The sequence below is a fragment of the Muntiacus reevesi genome, chromosome X (assembly GCF_963930625.1).
Source record: "Muntiacus reevesi chromosome X, mMunRee1.1, whole genome shotgun sequence".
NCBI classification, from domain to species: domain Eukaryota; kingdom Metazoa; phylum Chordata; class Mammalia; order Artiodactyla; family Cervidae; genus Muntiacus; species Muntiacus reevesi.
In genome coordinates, this window is record NC_089271.1 from 95,267,704 (window position 1) to 95,288,756 (window position 21,053).

The window sequence follows — 21,053 nt, forward strand, 5'->3', positions numbered from 1 at the left end:
ACAGCCCTCAGATTGGGAGAAAATAATAGCAAATGAGGAAACAGACAAAGGATTAATCTCAAAAATATACAAGCAACTCCTGAAGCTCAATTCCAGAAAAATAAATGACCCAATCAAAAAATGGCCCAAAGAACTGAACAGACATTTCTCCAAAGAAGACATACAGATGGCTAACAAACACATGAAAAGATGCTCAACATCACTTATTATCAGAGAAATGCAAATCAAAACCACAATGAGGTACCATTACACGCCAGTCAGGATGACTGCTATCCAAAAGTCTACAAGCAATAAATGCTGGAGAGGGTGTGGAGAAAAGGGAACCCTCTTACACTGTTGGTGGGAATGCAAACTAGTACAGCCACTATGGAAAACAGTGTGGAGATTTCTTAAAAAACTGGAAATAGAACTACCATATGACCCAGCAATACCACTTCTGGGCATACACACAGAGGAATCCAGATCTGAAAGAGACACTTGAACCCCAATGTTCATTGCAGCACTGTTTATAATAGCCAGGACATGGAAGCAACCTAGATGCCCATCAGCAGATGAATGGATAAGGAAGCTGTGGTACATATACACCATGGAATATTACTCAGCCGTTAAAAAGAATTCATTTGAATCAGTTCTAATGAGATGAATGAAACTGGAGCCCATTATACAGAGTGAAGTAAGCCAGAAAGATAAAGAACATTACAGTATACTAACACATATATACGGAATTTAGAAAGATGGTAACGATGGCCCTATATGCAAAACAGAACAAGAGACACAGAAGTACAGAACAGACTTTTGAACTCTGTGGGAGAAGATGAGGGTGGGATGTTTTGAAAGAACAGCATGTATATTATCTGTGGTGAAACAGACCACCAGCCCAGGTGGGATGCATGAGTCAAGTGCTCGGGCCTGGTGGGCAGGGAAGACTCAGAGGAATCGGGTGGAGAGGGAGGTGGGTTGGGGGACTGGAATGGGGAATACGTGTAACTCTATGGCTGATTCATATCAATGTATGACAAAACCCACTGAAAAATAAAAAAAAATAAAAATAAAAAAAGAGACTACCAACTTCATTTACTCTCCAGAGAGGCAAGCAACAAGTTCCTGGTAGGTGCTCATTCTCCCTACCAGTCAGAAATAGCACCCAGGAGACCAAGACGAACAACTGTTCTACCAGTTTTATTGACATATATTTTACATACCAGAAATTTTACTCTTCCCTCATTTTCAGTGTATCATTCAATGCATCTCAGTATTGAGTATGATGCTTGCTCTAAGTTTTTCTTTATAGATACCCTTACCAGGTTGAGGAGTTATTCTCTTATTCTTAACTCATTGAAGAGTTGTTATTATAAAAGTGTGTTGGATTTCGCCAAATGCTTTTCCTGTATATATTGAGGCAATCCCGTGATTTTTGTCCTTTCTTCCATTAATAAATACATGACATTAATTGATTTGCAGACGTTAAAACAACTACATATCCGGGATAAACCCAACCTGACTATGCCGTATCATCCCTCTTATGTGGTGCTGGATCCAGTTGATCAGCATATCATTGAGCATTTTCTACATTTGTCATGGTGTATCATTGTCTTTCCTTTTGCTGACTTTATTCAGTTTGGTATATAATACCGGCTGTGTAGAAAGAGTTGGGAAGTGTTTCCCCTCTCTTTAACACTTTGGTACAGTCTGGAAAAAATCAGTCTTCATTATTTTAATGCTTGGCGGAATTCACCAGTAAAGCCATCTGAACATGGGCTTTTCCTTGTGGAAAGAATTTTTACATACTAATTCAAAATTCTTACTATTAAAAAATAATTTCTTTTATTTTTGACTGTGCTGGGACTTTTTTGCTGCATGCAGACTTTCTCTAGTTGCAGCTAATGGAGACTACTCGCTTGCTGTGGAGCATGGGCTCTAGGGTGCACGGGCTTAAGTACTTGGGGCACATGGGCCCAGTTGCTCCATGGCACACAGAATCTTCCAGAGATCAAACACCTGTTCCCCGCTGTGGCAGGCTGATACCTAATCATTGGATGACCAGGGAAGTCTCCAAAATCCTGACTTTTAATAGTTTCATTTAGATATTCTATTTCTTCTTTTTAAACATTCTTTGAAATATGTCTATTCATACAAATTCATATAGCACAGGATTCACCCATTTAAAGTGTAAAATGCAATTATTTTTGGTGTGTTTGAAGAGTCAGACAAGCATAATCACAATCAATTTTAGAAAATTTCCAGCACACCAGTAAGAACCAAAGTGAATGAACATTTACAGAGACTGTATCCACCACCACCTCCCCCCAGCCCACCCCAGCCATGTATGTGTGTGTGTTCAGTTGCTCAGTCATGTCTGACTCTTTGTAATCCCATGGGCTGCAGCCTACCAGGCCGTTCTATCCATAGGATTTCCCAACCAAGAATACTGGAGTGGGTAGCCATTTCCTTACCAGGGGATCTTCCCAAGTCAGGTATTGAACCTGTGTCTCCTGTATTGGCAGGCGGATTCTATACCCCTGCACCACCTGGGAAGCCCCCAGCCTGAGGTAACCATTAATCTTCTTTCCTTATCTGTAGATTTCCCTCTTCTGGATATTTCATATAAGTGGAATCATAATATGTGGACTTCGGTGGCTGGTTTCCTTCACTTAGCATGGTGTTTTCGAAGTTCACCCACACTGTCTTTTTTCATTTTGTTCTTTATGCATTTCGTGTCACATCTAAGAATCTACTTCTGAAATCCAACGTCATAAAAATGTACCTCTGTTTAGAGACACAGATGGACAGAAGTTTGGACTCTGTGGGAGAAGGCGATGGTGAGATGTTTTGAGAGAACAGCATCCAAACATGTATATTATCTAGGGTGAAACAGATCACCAGTCCAGGCTGGATGCATGAGACAAGTGCTCGGGCCTGGTGCACTGGGAAGACCCAGAGGGATCGGGTGGAGAGGGAGGTGGGAGGGAGAACCAGGATGGGGAATACATGTAAATCCATGGCTGATTCATGTCAATGTATGAGAAAAACCACTGCAATATTGTAAAGTAATTAGCCCCCAACTAATAAAAATAAATGAAAAAAAAAAAAAAAACAGCAGAAGAAAAATGTACTTCTGCATTTTCGTCTGAGAGTTTTAATGGCTCAGGTCTGAGGATTGATCAAAGGACTGAGGCTCTCTGCTTTTGTCATTCAAAATAGACTTTTGTTCATTTGACTGGTGACATCTCTGCTTGTACAGATCATGTAAGAACTTACTGGGTTTCCTAACTCTTTTACTTCTAGGAAGATCGTGAACAGCTAGATAAACCATAGAGCTGCCCAAGTCAGACTCTTCTGATTGGTGCTTTGACTCTGCTCTCCATTACTGTAACCAGGCCTACCATGCCCTTGGTGGTTGTGTGCAGCCACTTTGCTCTGGCCATCTGGGGATCTAAATACTCCCACTGCCTTTAGGTTTCCCAGTTCAGAGACTGCAGTTCCTACCGTGAGTTCTGGCCCGCAGAGAAGAGCACTCACAGAGTTCTTCAAGTGGCTTCCCTCACAGTCTTGATAAAAGGCATGTCTTTGGGATTCTCCCAGTATTTGTGAACAGGTGTTAAATGACAAATCCACACCAACAGTCAAATCTCCATAAACCTCTGAATGGCTTCCTCTGTATTAAACCAATGCAGGTCTGACATTTCCACTCACTGTGGGTCAACTTTTGGCGCGTAGTTCAACCAACCAGACAAACTAATAAGAGCCCTTTCTAACTCCCTGAGTTGCAATATTAAATACAGAATTTATGCTTAGTGAATCACTTTGGCCTGATCTAGCTTTATATAGGGAGGCTGATCCCACTGGGGTCAGGAGGCTGCTTCCCAGAGACAGTGGGGAGGATTCTTCTACTGGCAAGAAGGACTCACCAGACTCAATGGGCTCAGTGTCCCCAGCTTCATCAGGGTCTCCGCACACAGCTCTATCACAATGTACAGAATCCCATTCTTTCCAAGTCAGGGCCCTCATTTTAACAGGAAACTCTAGGGGCAGAATTCAAGTTCAAGTCTAATTCAACCAGTTGAATGATGAGCATTTGCATGTGATCATTAGCAATCTCAACCCTGTATCTATAGGAGATTCATGTCTCCTTATGAGTACACATAGAATCTTTTGGGTCTTTTACTGTAAACTGAGCTAATCCTTTTCTTTCACCACTCTTTCCAACTACATTGGAGGCAACCAGAAAGCTCATCATATGTATCGATGTTCCAAAAATGTTCAAAAGTATCATATACACAGTCACAGAACACCTTGCATCCAGCACTTCTTTTAAGTGGTTCATCAGGCATATCCAAAGGAGATATTTTCCATATATCTGTTGCCATAGACTATCGATGCTGTCTTTAATACAGAATCATTAGCACCTTTAATCCTAATCAGATTACAGAGCTAATTCTAGAAACCCCAGAACCAATTAAGAAAACTCACTTTTTAAATTAAGTATAGTGGCTATACAGAACTATATGTTACAGATGCACACTATAGTTATTTAAAATTTTGAAGGTTATACACCATTTATAGCTATCACAAAATATTGGCTATATTCCCCATGGTTTGCAATATACCCTTGTAGCTTACTTTATACATAAGAGTTTGTACCTCTTACTCCCCTATTCCTACTTTGCCCCTATCTCCTTCCCTCTCCCAACTGGTAACCACTAATTTGTTCTTTGTGTCCGAGAGTCAGCTTCTTCTATTTTAATATTCAATTGTTGTTCAGTTGCTCAGTCATGTCCAACTCTTTGAGAACCCATGGACTGCAGCACTCCAGTCTTCCCAGTATTCACAACCTCCCAGAACTTGCTCAAACTCATGTCCATTGAGTTGGTGATGCCGTCCAACCATCTCACCCTCTTTCCTGCCCTTCTTCTGCTGAATTCAATATTTCCCAACATCAGGGTCTTTTCTAATGGGTCAGTTCTTTGCATCAGGTGGCCAACATATTGGAGTTTCAGCTTCAGCATCAGTCCTTCCAGTGAAAACTCAGGACTGATTTCCTTTAGGATGGACTGGTTGGATCTCCGTGCAGTTCAAGGGACTCTCAAGATTCTTCTCCAATACCACAGTTCAAAAGCTTCAAGTCTTCAGTGCTCAGTCTTCTATATGGTACAACTCACACATCCATGCATGACTACTGGAAAAACCACAGCTTTTACTAGATGGACCTTTGTCAGCAAAGCAGTGTCTCTGTTTTTTTTAATACACTGTCTAGGTTTGTCATAGCTTTTCTATGTCCATGGAACTCTCCAGGCAAGAATACTGGAGTGGGTTGCCATGCCCTTCTCCAGGGTATCTTCCCAACTCAGTGACTGAAGCTTCTTCTCTTATGTCTTCTGCCTTGGCCGGCAAGTTCTTTACCAGTAGTGGCACCTGGGAAGCCCATTTGTTAATTTTTGCTGTTATTTCCTTTAATATAGGAGCAAGCATTTTTTAGGTTCATGGCTGCAGTCACCATCTTCAGTGGTTTTTGGAGCCCAAGAAAATAAAGTCTGTACAGTTTCCATTGTTTCCCACCTATTTGCTGTGAAGTGATGGGACCGAATGCCATGATCTTCATTTTTTGAATGTTGAGTTTTAAGCCAGCTTTTTCACTCTCCTCTTTCACCTTCATAAAGAGTGTTTTTATTTCCTCTTCACTTTCTGACTTAAGGGTAGTGCCATCTGCTTATCTGAGGTTATTAGTCTGTTTTATTTTTTAAATTCAACATCTAAGTAAGATCAACATCTAAGTAAGTATTTGTCTTTCTCGGTCTGACTCATTTCACTTAGCATATTGCCCTCAAAGTCCATCCATGTTGCTGCAAATGGCAAAATGCCATTCATTTTTATGGCTGTGTACTATTCCATTATGTGTATGTGGTGTGTGTGTGTGTGTGTGTGTGTGTGTGTGTGTGTGTGTGTGCGCGTGCACGCACGCATGTGTGCCATGCCTCATTTATCCATTCATCCATTGATGGACACTTAGATTGCTTCCATATCTTAACAATTGGAAATAATTCTACTGTGAACATTGGGGTGCATGTATCTTTTCAAATTAGTGTTTTTGTTCTTTTCATATATATACCCAGGAATGAAATTGCTGGGTCACATAGCTCAATTTATTTTTCTGAGAAACGTCCCTACTATTTTCCACAGTGACTGCACCAATTTACATTCCCATCAACAGTGCTCAAAGATTCCCTTCTTGCCACATCTTTGGTACCATTTGTTATTTGTGTTCTTTTTGATGATAGCCATTCTCACAGGTATGAGGTGACATTTCATTGTGATTTTGATTTGCATTTCCCTGATGGGTTAGTGATGTTGAGCACTTTTCGTGTGCCTGTTAGCCGTCTGTATATCTCCTTTGGAAAAGTTTCTATTCACTTTTTCTGCCCATTGTTAAAGTGTGTGTTTGTGTGTCTGTCTGTGTGTGTGTGTTTACTGACACTATGTTTTTAAGCTATTTATATATGTTGGATATTAACCCCACATCAATCATTTGCAATATTTTCTCTCATTCAGTAAGTTCTTTTCATTTCTTTTCAGTGGTTTCTTTTGTTATGCAGTGGCTCTTAGGTTTAATTAGGTCCCTGTGCTATGCTAAGTAGCTTCATTCATGTCTGACTCTCTGCCACTCTATGGAGTGTAGCCCGCCAGGCTCCTCTGTCCATGGAATTCTCCGAGGAAGAATACTGGAGTGGGTTGCCATGCCATTCTCCAAGGTATGTTCCCAACTCAGGGAGTGAACCTTCTTCTCTTTTGTATTCTGCCTTGGCAGGCAAGTTCTTTACCAGTAGTGCCACCTGGGAAGCCCATTTGTTTATTTTTGCTGTTATTTCCTTTACTATAGGAGATGGATCCAAAAACAAGGCTATTGTGATTTATGTCAAAGAGTATTCTGCCCATCATGCAGAAGTTTTCCATAATCAACCTTACACATCTGTCTTAAATCCATTTTGAGTTTGTTTTTGTATATAGTGTTAGATAATGTTCTAATTTCGTTCTTTCACATGCAGCTGTCCAATTTTCCCAGCACCACTTACTGGAGAGACTGTCTTTTCTCCACTGTATGCTGTATTCTTGCCTTCTTTGTTGTAGATTAATTGACCATAGGTACATAAGTTTATTTCTTATTTCTATCCTATTTCATTGATTTGTATGCCTATTGTTGTGCCAGTACCATAGTGTTTTGATTCCTATAGCTTTGTAGTATAGTCTAAGGTCAAGAAGCTTGATTCCTCCAGTGCTGTTCTTTTTTTCTTTTTAATTTACTTGACAGAGCCTGGTCTTTGGTACGGCACATGGGATCTTTGATATTCATTGAGGCATGTGGGATCCTCAGGCGTGGCATTCGGAACCCTCAGTTTTGGCACTTGGGATCTTTTTAGATGTGGCATGCAGTGTCTTTACCTGCAGCTGCAGCATATGAACTCTAAGTTGTGGCATGTGAATCTCAGTTGAAGCCTGCTAACTCTTAGTTGCTGCATGTGGAATCTAGTTCTCTGATCAGGGATCAAACCTGAGTCCCCTTTCTTTGAGAGAATGGAGTCTAAACCACTGCACCACCAGGAAAGTCCCTCCAAGGCTGTTCTTTTTTCTAGAGATGGTTTTGGCTATTTGGGGTCTTTTGTGTCCATACAAATTTCTAGTTCTGTGAAAAATGCCATTGGTAATTTGATAGGGATTACTTTGAATCTGTAGATTGCCTTAGGTAGTAGAGTCATCTTACAAAATTGATTCTTCCAATCCAAGAACATGGTATAGTTTTCCATCTTGTGCTGTCTTCAGTTTCTCTCATCAATATCTTACAGTTTTCAAAGTACAGGTCTTTTGCCAACTTAGGTAGGTTTATTTCCAGGTAGTTTATTTTTTTGATGCAGTTAAATGGGATTATTTAATGGTCAATGAGATAATATCCTGAAGTTATCTTTCTGCTAGTTGCTGTTAGTGTACAGAAATGTGAATAGACTTTTATATATTAATTTTGTATACTGCAGCTTCACTTAATTCATTGGTGAGCTCTAGTAGTTTCTGGACCAGGAAGCTGGGAGGTCTCTTGGCCACAACAAAAGGGAACCTCAAGCTGCCATGGGCAGCCAAGGGGCTAAGAGGTGGTTGATCACCTCTCAGGAGTATGCAGGGACAGCCAGAACATACAGAGAGGGAAGGGGGGGAGGCTGGGGATTCAGCAATTGGCAGGGAGTAACATGCCTCAATCCTGACAGTTGAGGAGGCAACCAAGAGTGTTTGCAGGGTCCCAGGCAGTCTAAAATGGAACTTGGCTTTCCAGGGATCTGAGGCATCCCTGGATCACATGGGAGGGCACCGCGTAGGGCTTCTGTCTATGGGGAAAAACCTCGGCAATTCTATCTCACTCACCCGAGCTGTCTCTAGAGGCGTTTAATTCAAGTGGAGTTTCAGCCCCCAGTTTGCAAAAGTTGACAAGGAAGCTCATCCCTTGCTGGTGACAGGAGACTTCCAGCACAGAGCCAAGGCCCACTGGGAGATCAGTCCTTATGCACCTTAGATGCAGACTTGCTGTGAGATACAGCCCGCTTTCCAGTAACCACGTGGCAGGCTTAAGTGTCAGGAACCTCGCAACCTCCTGTACCTTCCCTGAGTCCTCAGGACCCAGTGAGACAGGTGCCCCTAGGATTACCTGTGTAGGGAAGCAGAGGCTCAGAATTGGTGAGCCATGCAGCTGGGGATCAGCAGGGCTGAGGTGCCCGCCCTGGGATCTCCTCATCTGAGCCCTCTCTCTCACCCACTGGGCTGGGCTTCTGGGCCCCAGCTGGCTGATACCTCAAGGTCAGAGGTATTTCTGATTCTGGAAATCTTGGGAAGATTCTCAACCCCAGGAGCAGAGTTGGAGTGGAGGGCATTAATAGAGTGGGCCGCCCATGTGAGCTGCCCTGCATGGCTGCCTCTTTGATGCCAGAACATCAGGCCCAAGAGCAGGATGGCAGCTGTCACAGCCTGGACACAGAGCCAGATGGAGATGCCATGGACAGTGGTCTCAAGAAAGGGAGCCACACTGTGTGCGGAGGCTCAGGTGACTGCCCCCTCCCACGTGCCTGGGACCATGGTGTGCAGAGCAAGGGCAGCCTGAGTTGGACATGGGCAGGCTGTGGAGCCCAGAGGACAGTGGCTTGTCCTCCTCCTGTGTCCCTGGGACTTTAGCCAATTTCTCTACAGCCCCCACCCTGGGATTCCCGCAGACCAATGGCAGGGGCCAGAGAGGGTCTGTGTGGGGGCCGGCTGCTTGGCCAGCAACAGTGCACAGAGGGCCGGGTGGCTGTACCCTTGACCATGGATCCCCACCCTGGACGTGGCTGTGTTTGAGCCCAAGGTTGCCATGCATAACCCTCAAGTCAACCGTGAACACAGAGGAGGGGCTGACTTTGAGGGTCACACGTCTGTCTGTATGTGTCTGCCTGGCGCCAGGGCTCCAGGACCAGAATGCCATGCCTGGTTTACACAAAGTCTGGGCCTGAAACTTCCCACCTGTGCACTAGTGTCATGGTGCCCACTGCCATGATGACTGTGGACCAGGAGGCTGGCACGCTGAGTAGCCTGAGTGCAGCCGGCCCTTTATTAGGTCACTTAATGACTGTCTTGTGATGTCAGCCCCGAGCAAGCAGAGGCCTTTGGTGAGGGGCCAAGCACCCTTGTGAGCCTGGACTGCTCCTGGCCACTGTACTGTCCCTTTTCCAGGAAAGAGGGATGCACCACCCTCCACATGGCTGTGGACAAGGAGGGCCCCGTGATGCACAGGGTGCCCGACTTGGGGGGCTTCACTTTCTTTCAAACACAGGGGCCCCAGCCCTCAGCTCAGGGAGCTGCACTCCTCGCTGTGGACCTTTCAGTTGCCCTGGCCTAGCCCGTGCCCACGGGCCACCGCAGCTTCAAGCTGCTGCTGGAAGAGAGTGCTTTCCTGGCTTTGAGTGGAGAGCCTTTGTTGAAGAGACCACACACAGAGTGTGGTGCCCTGCCTGGGGGGAGAGGGCAGCCTCCCCTCCCTCCCCTTTCCCAGGAAGAGGTGGACCATCGTCAACAGTCACTGCTTTGTGTCCATCTACTGGGAGGATGGCACTTGCATAGGCATCAGTGAGGAGCTCTTAGAGAACATTTTGGAGAGGGTGGGCTCAGACAAGGTATTTGGGACAGACTGTATGAAGAGCTTCATCCACCAGTTTAGCCTGTATGGATTCAGCAAAGTGTGCCAGGGTTTGCTCACCTCGCTCTGCCTGACCAACCTGCTTACAGAGGAGCCCGCCTGTCTCCTAAGCAAGGTAAAGGCAGGCGAATACCTGCTGGGCCCTGGGGGCAGGGTGGGTGCCAACCTCAGAGCCGCCAGGGACGGCGGCAGGTCTGCCGGGAAAGCTATGTGTAAAGACAGGACTGGGGACTGGCGTATGTGCCCTGGGTGGAAGCAGGTGGGAAGAGGGGTTTGTGTGCCTCTATGACGCCCTCGTGGTTCAGACCTGAAATAATCCACCTGTAAGGTGGAAGACCTGGGATCTATCACTGAGTTGAGAAGATCCCCTGGAGCAGGGCACAGCAGCCCACTCTAGTATTCTTGCTGGGAGAATCCCCATGGACAGAGGAGCCTGGCGATCTATTGTCCATGGGGTCGCAAAGATTCACACATGACCGAGAGACTAAGCACATGACTCCCATAGTTGTGGAACAGAAGTTTAGTGCAGGGAAGCACACGTCCTTTCCTGGGAAGTGTCCTGGTCAGCCGTGGAAGTGCAGGACAGGGATCAACACCTGCAGAGAAAGCAGAGAAGCTTCTGCAGTCTGCCCGCTGCAAACATCGAGTCTCCTCTCTGGGTCTTGTATCAATCCTCTTGGGCCACTCTGAGTCATTTTCCAAGTGCAAGAGTCAATGTTGAGTTAGTGAGTGATGAGGATGTGCAAGCTGGGACACTGCCTCCTGTGGGACAGGGTCCCACTTTCTCCATGAGGCCTGGGAATAGCTGGGTGAGAGCACCCAAGGGTCTAGCCAGGAGGGTGCTAGTTTCAGTAAACCTGATGAGAAGGGAACTTTGCTATTCTCTCTCTCTCTCTCCCTCCCTCCCTCTCTCAGTGAATCCCAGTTACAGTTCTGCTGCAGTACCCTGTTGGAGAGAGACAGCCCATACCTCCTGGGGCAGATGAAGAGGAGAGGGGTGTTAAGCCTGTGTCTCAGCAGGTGGAGGGCAGGAGGGCAGCCCTAGGCATCACTCTTGCATCCAGCACAATGCAGCCACAGGACAGCCTGTCACTTTGGCCTGAGGGTGCCCAGGGCACCGCGAGCAACCTGAAACTTGCCCCCACCACCACCATGGCCAGGACCTAAGCCGTTCCTGCTGCTGGTCTGGGGACAGCAGCCACACCCCTCTTGATGGGTCCTGATGCCTGGCAGCCCTAGGGGATGCAGACTCTATCCTCACTAGTCCCTGTCCTGAGGAGGTAGCCCTGCCCATCGAGAGCCTGTGGCTCTGCTTCACCTGGCCTCCTGCCCAGATGGCTCCTCTTGTGATGGTGGTGGGCCCCACCACTGTGCCCACCCAGATCTTCAGCCTGCCCCCTGGCAGCTCCCAGAAGCCACGCTGGTGCTTCTGTGCACCTCCGTGATGCACATCGTGGCTCAGCCCCAGAACCCCTTCTATTACTGCTCAGGTAGCCCCTCTTTCTCATCATCTCCAGCCATTCTTTCCTGTAATCCCCACCCCCTTCAGGTGCGTCCCCAGAGGACGCCAAATATACACCCTATTCAGAGAGGTAGAGGCAGACCTGTGGTCAGAACACTGTACGGCAATAAAGTGCTTGATAACATGAGCAATTTCCCACCCAGCCCACGTCTTCAGTGCCTTCATCCTGGGTCCGGCTGATCATTTTGAGTCCCCTCAGGCAGCTGCTTGCCCGTGAAGGCAAAATAGATAGCCACCCACCCTCAGCATAGTGCGGGCACCTCATATACAGCTGGGGAAGCCCTTCAGATGCTCTGGACCCACTCATTTAAAAGACACATCAAGGGCTTGACAAGAGCCTGGTGGAGTGGCTTCACAGGTACAGGGACATTGTCCATCCAGCAGGCTACTCACTTGACAAAAGAGGAGAAATTAGGCCTCCCCTTCTTGGGGGCCCCAAAAGAGCCCTTACTGTCCTGAGATGCACAGGGCTGGAGCCTGTGGTCTCTGCCTGAGGCCTGCAGGTGTTCAGGTTGGGGGCTCGCTGGTGTCTGGACAGCAGGCTTGAGGCTTGGCTTCATTGCAGGGTCTGCACCTGGTGACATTTTCTTGTTTCTCTTTTCTTTTCCCTTTTCAGCTGAGCACTCCGAGGGTGTGACACATCAGCACCCTCTGCTTGCTGGGGTGTCCAGTTTATAATGCAGTTTCTCTTAAAAGACTGTTTGTCCTGAGGAGCATAGCAAATAGCCCTCCAGGGTCGTGCTGCAGAGACAATGGCTCCAAAGTCAGGGGAGGGGAGAGCGCACACAGCAGATCACCGGAACCGGAAGGCTGGGTCTCCCTTGTTAGCAGGCTGTCGCAGGCAGAGGAGGCCCTGAGAAGTGACACAGGGGGGTGCAGCCCAGGGCTCTGTCAGCCTCAGCACTGAACTGTTGTGACGCCCGAACGGGCTGCTCAATTCCAAGCCAAAATGCAGCCCCTTATGAAGGTCCACAGCCTGGGGAACTGCTTAAATTTCAGAAGGTTTCATTAGCTTTTCTGTCGTGACATCCATATGCCTCCTGACCTGGAATCACATGCAGACGCTGCTACCTAAAGACTACGTTCCCAGAAACCTCAGCATGTGTGGCACCTGCTTACCTGTAAATCTATAGAGAAAGCAGAGATGTGCAGATTGCAATCACAAGTCACCTGCTTGTCACAAAAAGCAACTTTTATTTACAAAGTCAAGACTGCCTGATATCAAAAGAGACCCATGTGGTACTTCACCCCCACCACTCAGTCCTTGGTAGATTTTGACTGATGTCTGCAGAGTGAAGTGGCTAAGCACACATCCTCCTGGGCCAGGCAGAAGTGGCAGCCTGCGGTCACACAGGATTGCAGGGAGGGAGCATGGTCTTGATGAGCTGGCCCTGGACAATCAAACTGTCACGAACCCCACACATGCCCAGGTCACCAGAGGAGAGGCCAGGCAGCTCCAGAGGGACAGGTTTAATTCGGTCCCCAGGGCCGAACAGGTGACAGTGTCTAAGAGAGTGGAAATGCAATTTAACCAGACAGGGTGTCTCAGAGAGGGGGCCTGCCTCACAAGGGCTCCAGCTAGGTAACGGTGACCCTGGAGGCCCAACCAGGAAGACCCTGAGGAGCCGGTGATCCACGGCCAACTCACTTCCCACCAGCTCTGCCTGAGCCTCCCTCGGCCCAGCGTTCATCTTGGATCCTCAGTGGCCCCTTCTTCCCCTGTGCTCCTTTGCTCTGTCCCTTCACAAAGGGAGGTGCCATGGCCAGACATGGATGAGGTGGGGAGGCTGGAAGAGGCTGATTTCTGGATGACAGAAACAAGGCTTAGCCTGTGGTGAGCAAAGCTGGCAGTGCTTTGGATTGCCAGGTCTCTGTGGGAGGAACCGCCTGGGACTCCCTGGGAACTGTCATGAACCAAGGGCCTGGGATGACTTGAGTTACAAACTGCCAGGGGAGGGTGATGAGTCCCCACAGCCTGTGTCTTGTGAATGCCCGACCCCACAAGCAAGGCCTGTGACTGGGCAGCAAGGTGCTCAGCCGTCTGCTGAGCCTCTGGAAAGGAAGGGAAGGTCCCCATCTCCAGGGTCTGAGGTCACGGCCAGGGGGCCTCCCAAGGCCCAATGCGAACCCCTCAGACGATGAGCTCTTATGTTCCCACCCTCAGCAAACCTGGGGTTGCTCAAGCCTCACTCAGGCAGCACCTCCAGCCTCTGAGCGTTGCTCTGGGGAGTTGTAGAGGGGAGACGGCAGCCAGGCTATCCTGGAGGCTGGGCCGAACTACAGTTTGCCCTCAGAGGCCCCAGGGGCAGGGCAGGTCAGCGACCCACCCTCCTCCTGAACGTCTCTCCTTCCTGGGGGAAGAGTCTAAAGTCGCCCGACCAGTGGGGACTTTGAACACACGACTCACAAGTTGTGACCCCCGAGTGCCCCTCTGGCCACTCTGCACAAGAAGAGCTCATGGAGCCGGGGGTGGGGGGCATCCATGCAGACCAACCAAAGAGAGCCACCAGGAGACGACCCTGGGGATACCCCAGAGAGGAGAAGTGTGAAGTCACTATGAGCGGCCACGGCCACCTCCAGGCTGCTGAGTTCTTGCTAACTCTCCTGCCGCTGCCCACACTCTTCAGCTAAAACATCATTTATACAAAAGTTTCCGAAGTCTGGTGACACTGAGGAGCCCTGGTGGGAAGGTGAGTGGTTGCCAGTGCTCCCCCAAGGTCATGGGCACAGCAGCACCCCCATCCAGCATCTGTGCTAGGACTGCAGCCTTCTCTCAAAGGTTAACGAGGTGCCCTCCTGAGAGAGGACAATGGGATCCAGTCACCCCGGAATAGAGGATCCTATGGAATACAACTCCAGCCCAACTGGGACTCCTGGGGGCCCTGGTCTGGGCTGTCAGGCTGAGTCTCCACACCGCAACCCCCTCCCCCCCACTTTGTCAGTTAACTCAGGGAGTCATAGGCTTGTTCTTTGGGGCCAATCTCAGGTGGGCAGAGGAAGGGGCCCATGTGTTGTGGAGACTCGAGGTGAGGACCAAAGGAGACTGAGGGTCCCCAGGGGGTGCACGTGCAGCCCTCCTGACAGCCCTGGATGACTGTGGGGCGTGGTGTCCAGGTGTAATGTCACTGATCCCGCTGGGATGGGAGAAGTGAGGGCCTGGGTCAGGTGCCCGGGTTCAGGTCAGCAGAATGAAGGAACCCAGCTGTGCTAGGAGTCAAGGTAGAACCCTGAGGGGGGCTCTGGGGCCCCAGGACATCCAGATCAACACTGATCTCAGCCCTGGGAGACCACAGCAGGGTTGTATGAATGAGCCCCCTACTCCCACTTGCTTCTCAGGGGTCCTGGCTATGGAGGGCCTGGTTCTAAGGGGAGCAAGGTCAGGGACAGATGATGGTGCTCAGACCTGCTGGGAGTCAAAGTGAGGAAAGAGCAGAAGGAGAGTGGAGGAACGCCCAGGGCATCATCTCATCTCTGGGAAGCCCTGGGTTTGGAGCCCTGGTGTCCACAGGCTTCCCTTTGGGGTCTCAGTGAGGTGATGGCCTTGGAGTGATGGCCCTGCAGCTGGTAAACACAAGGGGCATCCCTGGAACTGCCAGGGCTCAAGATGAGGACCTTGACGGAGGAAAGAGGGAACCCCTCCGGTCCCGGCACCTGCTGTCAGCCCGGGATGACTCTCACGGGGGCATGAGCTCTGGGTCTCAGGGACATTGGAGACTTGATAATAAAGGGCGAAGCCTCAGAGATTGGAGGGGAGATTCTTAGGTTCTGAAGGAGTTTAGGTGAGGACCTTGAGGGGGGGTGCTGAGGGGAGCCTGGACCCCAATCAGAGGAGACTTAAGAGAAGCCAGTCCCTGCTGTTGGTCCTTGACATCCCTGGGGTAGGATGAGTGCAGGAGAAAATGGTCAGACTTCCTGACATACAGGTCTCATACTATGGACACGGTGTGGGGGAGGAGTTCCTGATATCTGGGTCTCAGACTGAGACCTCACATGTGAGGTGGGGACTCAGGAAGACAATTTCCCAGGTTCTGCGGGGTGTCAAGTTGAGGATCCTAGGAGGGACTAGGGGACCATGGACCCCAATCAGAGGGCACCTCAGAGAAGCCCATCTCCGTTGTCAGTCCAGGGCGACAGTGGAATAGAATGAGTGAAACAGGCATTGTCGGATTTCCTGACATCCGTGTCTTCGAGAGATTGGGGCCCTGGTATAAGGGACAAGGCTTCATTTGGGGAGAGGCATTAATCCAGGTCCTGCCCGGGGGCAAAGTGAGGTGCCTGAGGAGAACTGAGGGGACCCTGAGGGAGGATTGATGGAACCTGAGAGATCCGTGCCCCTGAAGTCATACGTGGGAGCCCTTGAGGTGAGAAGAGCACATTAGGCCCGTCTGCCTTCCTCATATGCAGGTCTCAGAGAGACTGGGGGCCTCATGAGAGAGGGAGGGCCTCAAAATGGGGGACAGGATAATCCTGCATCCTGCCTGGAGCCCAGCCTCCATGAGAGGAAGGAATGAGGCAGTTAGACCCTAACATGAGGAGGGATCCTTGCCTTTGATGGGGGTTTTGGAGGCCGCAGAGTGGGGTAAACAGGGTGAGCAGTTTCTTGACCTCTGGCTTAGGGACCTCGAGACCTGAGGTGATCAGGCGGAAGGCTGAGGCTTCAGGTCCACAGAGGGTGGGCTTCCCGGATCCCGAGGGAGGACTGAGCAGACCCCTACCCCTGTGGTTAGTGCTGGATGGCCAGGCAGGATGTCAGGAGGAGCTGAGAGCCTACGGGAGACCCTGAGAAGGTGTGGCCACATGTGGGGCTCCTTAGCACTTTCTGTTCTTTTTCTGAGTTTCTATGCAGGCCCCCAGAGGGAAGGGATCAGGTTGTGCCACGGGAAAGGTGATCATTACAAGGGAACCCCAAGGGGGCCTCCCACCACACAACTGGGGTGAGCTCACAGAGTCCACCCCTTTTACCATTCCAGAATGCTCAGGGCTATGCCACAGGATACTGCTGAGGTGCCCCCTCCATGTCTCTCACAGGAACCAGAAGGCAAAGGTAGAAGTCTGAAGCCCATGTCCTGAGGTCAGAGAGTAGGGGAGGTCCAGCCAGTGCTAGGAGTCAAGTAAGGAGGGTGTCCTAAGTGTGTAACAGGGCTTCCCTTCCCAGAATAGAGGGGACCCCACAAGGGCCTAACCCCCACACCTTGTCAGCCCCAGAAATCTTGGACTGTGCTGTCTGCACCCTGGGGAGCCACCTCACACCCTCCTTCAGGCAGCCAGGGGACTGGTTACCCCAGAGGCATGCCCATGTGAGGTCTGAGAGCACCCCTCAAGGGGAGACCTGTAAGTGGTCTGTGTCAGACCACTAAGGATGCATTTCTCAGCCGAGGCCACTCACAACCCCTCTCTCCCCCAGGCCCATCATCCCCATCTATTCCCCTGCCTCATTCCTGTCTGTGGTTTGATCCCAGGCATCACACTCGTGGTCAGGATGACTGAGCTGAGCAAGCCCAAGGAAGACCTTTAGGATCCAGGAGAGGCCCAGGGCCCGGTGAATGTGTAGCTCTTGGGGGCTGAGGCGGGGGAGGCTGCATCCACCTCAACCTCCTCGCTCCCAGTCTCCTCCTTGCTCCTGCAGACAGAGGATGAGACGGTTGGATGGCATCACCAACTCAATGGAAATGGGTTTGGGTGGACTCTGGGAGTTGGTGATGGACAGGGAGGCCTGGCGTGCTGTGGTTCACAGGGTCGTAGAGTCGGACACGACTGAGCAACTGAACTGAACTGAACTGAATTGACACAAATTTTAAAAGGAGGTTTCTCTTAAAATACTGTGTTGCCATAATGACACCTGGTTCCACCTGAAGTTGACTATTCTCAAACCTTGAGTTAACCAATGTATTTTTCTTATGGAAATGCTTGTCTCAAGCTGTATTAACATACTATGCTTTTACCCCAGACTCTAATGGCTCAGAACTGACTTGACAAACCATGTTATACTCAGACATTGTTCCCTTAACCTATGTAAACGAAACTATTTGTATGGTGATCTGCCCTTCTACAAGATTCAAGTCAATTGCTTTATGGCCTGGGATGACTCCTCTGGTGCCAAGAGTATCCCAAAATACATCTTATGGATGAGAGGCCTGGTGCCATTCTGAGTTTTAAGACATTCCTTTCTTTCATTAACAGACTACTAGTGAGTATATAACATCCAGCTCAAAACTAGTAGGGGGGTACTCTTTCTGCCGCCTTCAGATGCCTATGTCAGAAGCTTTCTCTATCTCGTTTATACTTTGATAAACTTTATTACACAAAAGTTCTGAGTGATCAAGCCTTGTCTCTGGCCCCGGATTGAATTCTCCTCCGAAGGCCAAGAATCCCAATCTTCATGGGTCAGCAACAACCTTTCAACCTGTTACTCCATCCTGATGGCGCTCTTTTCAGTCATGGTCCCAGTCGAAACCCCTGAGTCAAAGGAGGAGCAGGGAGAATCCTCAGATTATAAGTGTGCCCTCTGTGAGCAGGTCAAGAACAAGCCCAATCGCTGAGCTGCCAGATCCCGAGGGACACTCAAAAGCACTCTTTTGTAATCAAAATAGATTTCTGGCTCTAATAAAGTAAAGCAAAACTCCACTGGAGATAATAAACAATCAAACAAGAACTGTGAGTCTGTGTTCTTTCTATCTGTCCATTGTATTCACACATGGCACAAGATGAGCCAGAAAAGGCTAGAAGCCCACACCCCATGCAGGCTTTGGTCCAGTTCCCACGGTCCCTTTTCATCTGAAACAGCAGCATTTCACAGATTCATCCAAGCATCTGACTCATGAGCCGAGTGCTGAGCCAAGCCCAGGACAGACAGGTCCCTGGGCCTTGCCTGCCACTCAGCAGACGGCCCAACTGGGCTCCCGACCTTTGGGGTGTCACCTTCCATGAGTCATGCACCCTGCAGCAGAAGAGATCCTCAAGTGTCCCCCAACGATGCCACAAGTTTCTGATCAGCAGCTGAGTGTCCCAGCTCCCTATCCAGGGGCCTCCCCAGGAGACTCACTGGAAAGCAGGGTCACGCCAGCCGCCAAGTGCCTTGCAAACACATTACCCCAAACCCAAAGACAAGTACAAGGTTTCCACACGGTGAACACCAGCCCTAGTCGCTCTGCCCTCACAGCTGTATTTAGGAGCCTCTCTTTGGGCGTGAGGCGGCCAGGCACTGCGTCCAACACACATGCTTTGAGAGCCAAGGGACACTTTACAGTAGGACAAGGGTCACGTGCAAGGATAAACAGTGGCCTGTTTCTGGGCCTGTGGGCCTCTCTGCCTGCCGATGTGCAGCCCTGCCCCCAGTCTTCCCCTATCACCCCCTGGTCATTGTTCCAACATCCGGGACTTCGGACCAGAACAGAGAGGGAAAAACACTAACCTGTTTCCACAACACATTTCTCTCAACCACCCAGATCCAGCAGGGCCAAAACAACTGGCAACGCCATCAATTCATAAAGGTCTAAGTCCCAGAGACTCTCACTGATTCCAGAGCAGCATCACATGAGGGGAGTCCCTGTCCCTAGTCCCGCACCAAGTGGGCACCACAGCACAGGGTCGATTCAGACAGAACCAGATGGGCAAGTCCGAGCGCTATGGTGACTGCATGGTATCAGCATGTTCTGGTCTCTCGGTCACTTTCCTCTCGAGAGCCCAGTCTGGACAGGCCTCCTGCCCAAAGAGGACCAGGTGCTGGAGGACGTCCACCTGGAAGATGTCCTTCCCGCCCCTCCCATCGATGGACTGCAGCAGCCAGCGGGGGTTGGCAAGCGCAGTCATGTACTTCTGTTGCAGGTCGGGTAGCAGGCCTTGATTCTCCAGCTCCTCCACCTAGTCGGGACCTAGGTTTTCTAGGCACAGCTAAATGCTCCCGATGACCATGAGATGTGTGCAAAGACAGGACACAGAATGAGAACAAGGTCATTCAAAGTTGCACCTGCTTGAGACTAAGACCATATCATGGAGGGAACCCGAGGTGAACTGGGTCCTCTGGCTGAGCATTTCAGACGGGCTCACCTCAGCAAAGGGAACTCACAGCGAGGCCAAGCGAGGGAGGGAGCAAAATGAAATGGAGAGGCCTGGTGCCCCATGAACCCACCAGGCCACGGGCAGCTCTCAGTCTGCCCACTGCAGGCCACAGGGACAGAGAAGGAGGGCCCCAGCAGGGGCCAGCAGACATCAGGTCCCCAAGGGATTTACCAGCAGACAGGTGTTGCTGTGGGGCCTCACGCCTGGGGAGTCAGGGGACTTGCTTAGGCCCTGCTTCAGGCAGTGTGGGTGTGGAACCCAGGCTTTGTGCTTTACTGCCTCTCATGGTCTCTGCCGGGAACACAGACACACGTGGGGAAACAGACACACAGACAAGTGCCACGTGCAGACCTGGACCCACCTCTGCCTCAAGCACAAACGGGGACTGAGGCCCAGAGTGGTGATCAGGCACCTCGGGCAGCTGGCTCCCAGCCCAGGGACCCTTGCTGTCCCTCTGAAGAAACCTCAGCCGCCACGCCCAACCTCACAAACTAGTTCAACAGAAAACAAACAAGCACAATCCGGCCAAGATCCAGGGCAGTGCTGGGGGCCATGCGGGCAGCAGGAGGCAGGGCATCACTTACCCACGATCACTCCATGACTGAACTTTACCCCGTCCCGCAGCAAGGCCTGGATCTGGGTGGGGCTCATCCCCAGCCTCTGCTCCAGCAGCTCCCGCCAGGCCGCGTCCTCCCAGTCCCGGTGTGCCATGTGGACGGCCAGGGTATAGTGCTGGTGGCCACGTAGCATGGGCTGCTATGGCATCTCCATCTCCAGGGTCTTGACACCGTTTAAGACAAAACCCGCATAGGGCCGTCAGAAGAGCAGACAGCCGAACTTCATCTCCCAGGGCTCCCAGGTCTTCATGTGGCTGCAGAAACACAAAACCACAAAGGTCAGGAGTGTGATTCAGTGGCCTGCAAGCTCACAGCCCTGGGCTGGACCTCAGCCCCATGAGCCTGAGCATCCTCCAAATCTGCTGACACAGAAAGCATGGGTCAGAGAAAGCTGGCTCTTTCCATCTATCTCCACACAGTTCACTGATGGCATGGTGGTAACCGAGAGGACCCATCCATCCCATGCAGTCTGTGGGGAGGTCAGCAAGGAGGGTGGGACAGTGGGAGAAAGGCATGAGGTGAGATCCAAGACAGAGGGCCCTGAAACCCTGAGAGCACTGAGGAGGGAGCACAAGCCCCCTGTCTTCACAGCCCAGAGACCAGGCTCTGGTCCTCTCCCAGCACAGATAGGCATTGTCCTGGGCTTGGCTTCCCC

At 50.1% G+C, this 21,053-nt stretch overlaps 1 pseudogene; it reads right to left on the reverse strand.

The window, feature by feature from the left end:
- Nucleotides 1-19,346: 19,346 nt before the first annotated feature.
- LOC136154588 (protein EOLA1-like) lies at nucleotides 19,347-20,624 on the reverse strand (annotated as a pseudogene).
- Nucleotides 20,625-21,053: the final 429 nt, after the last annotated feature.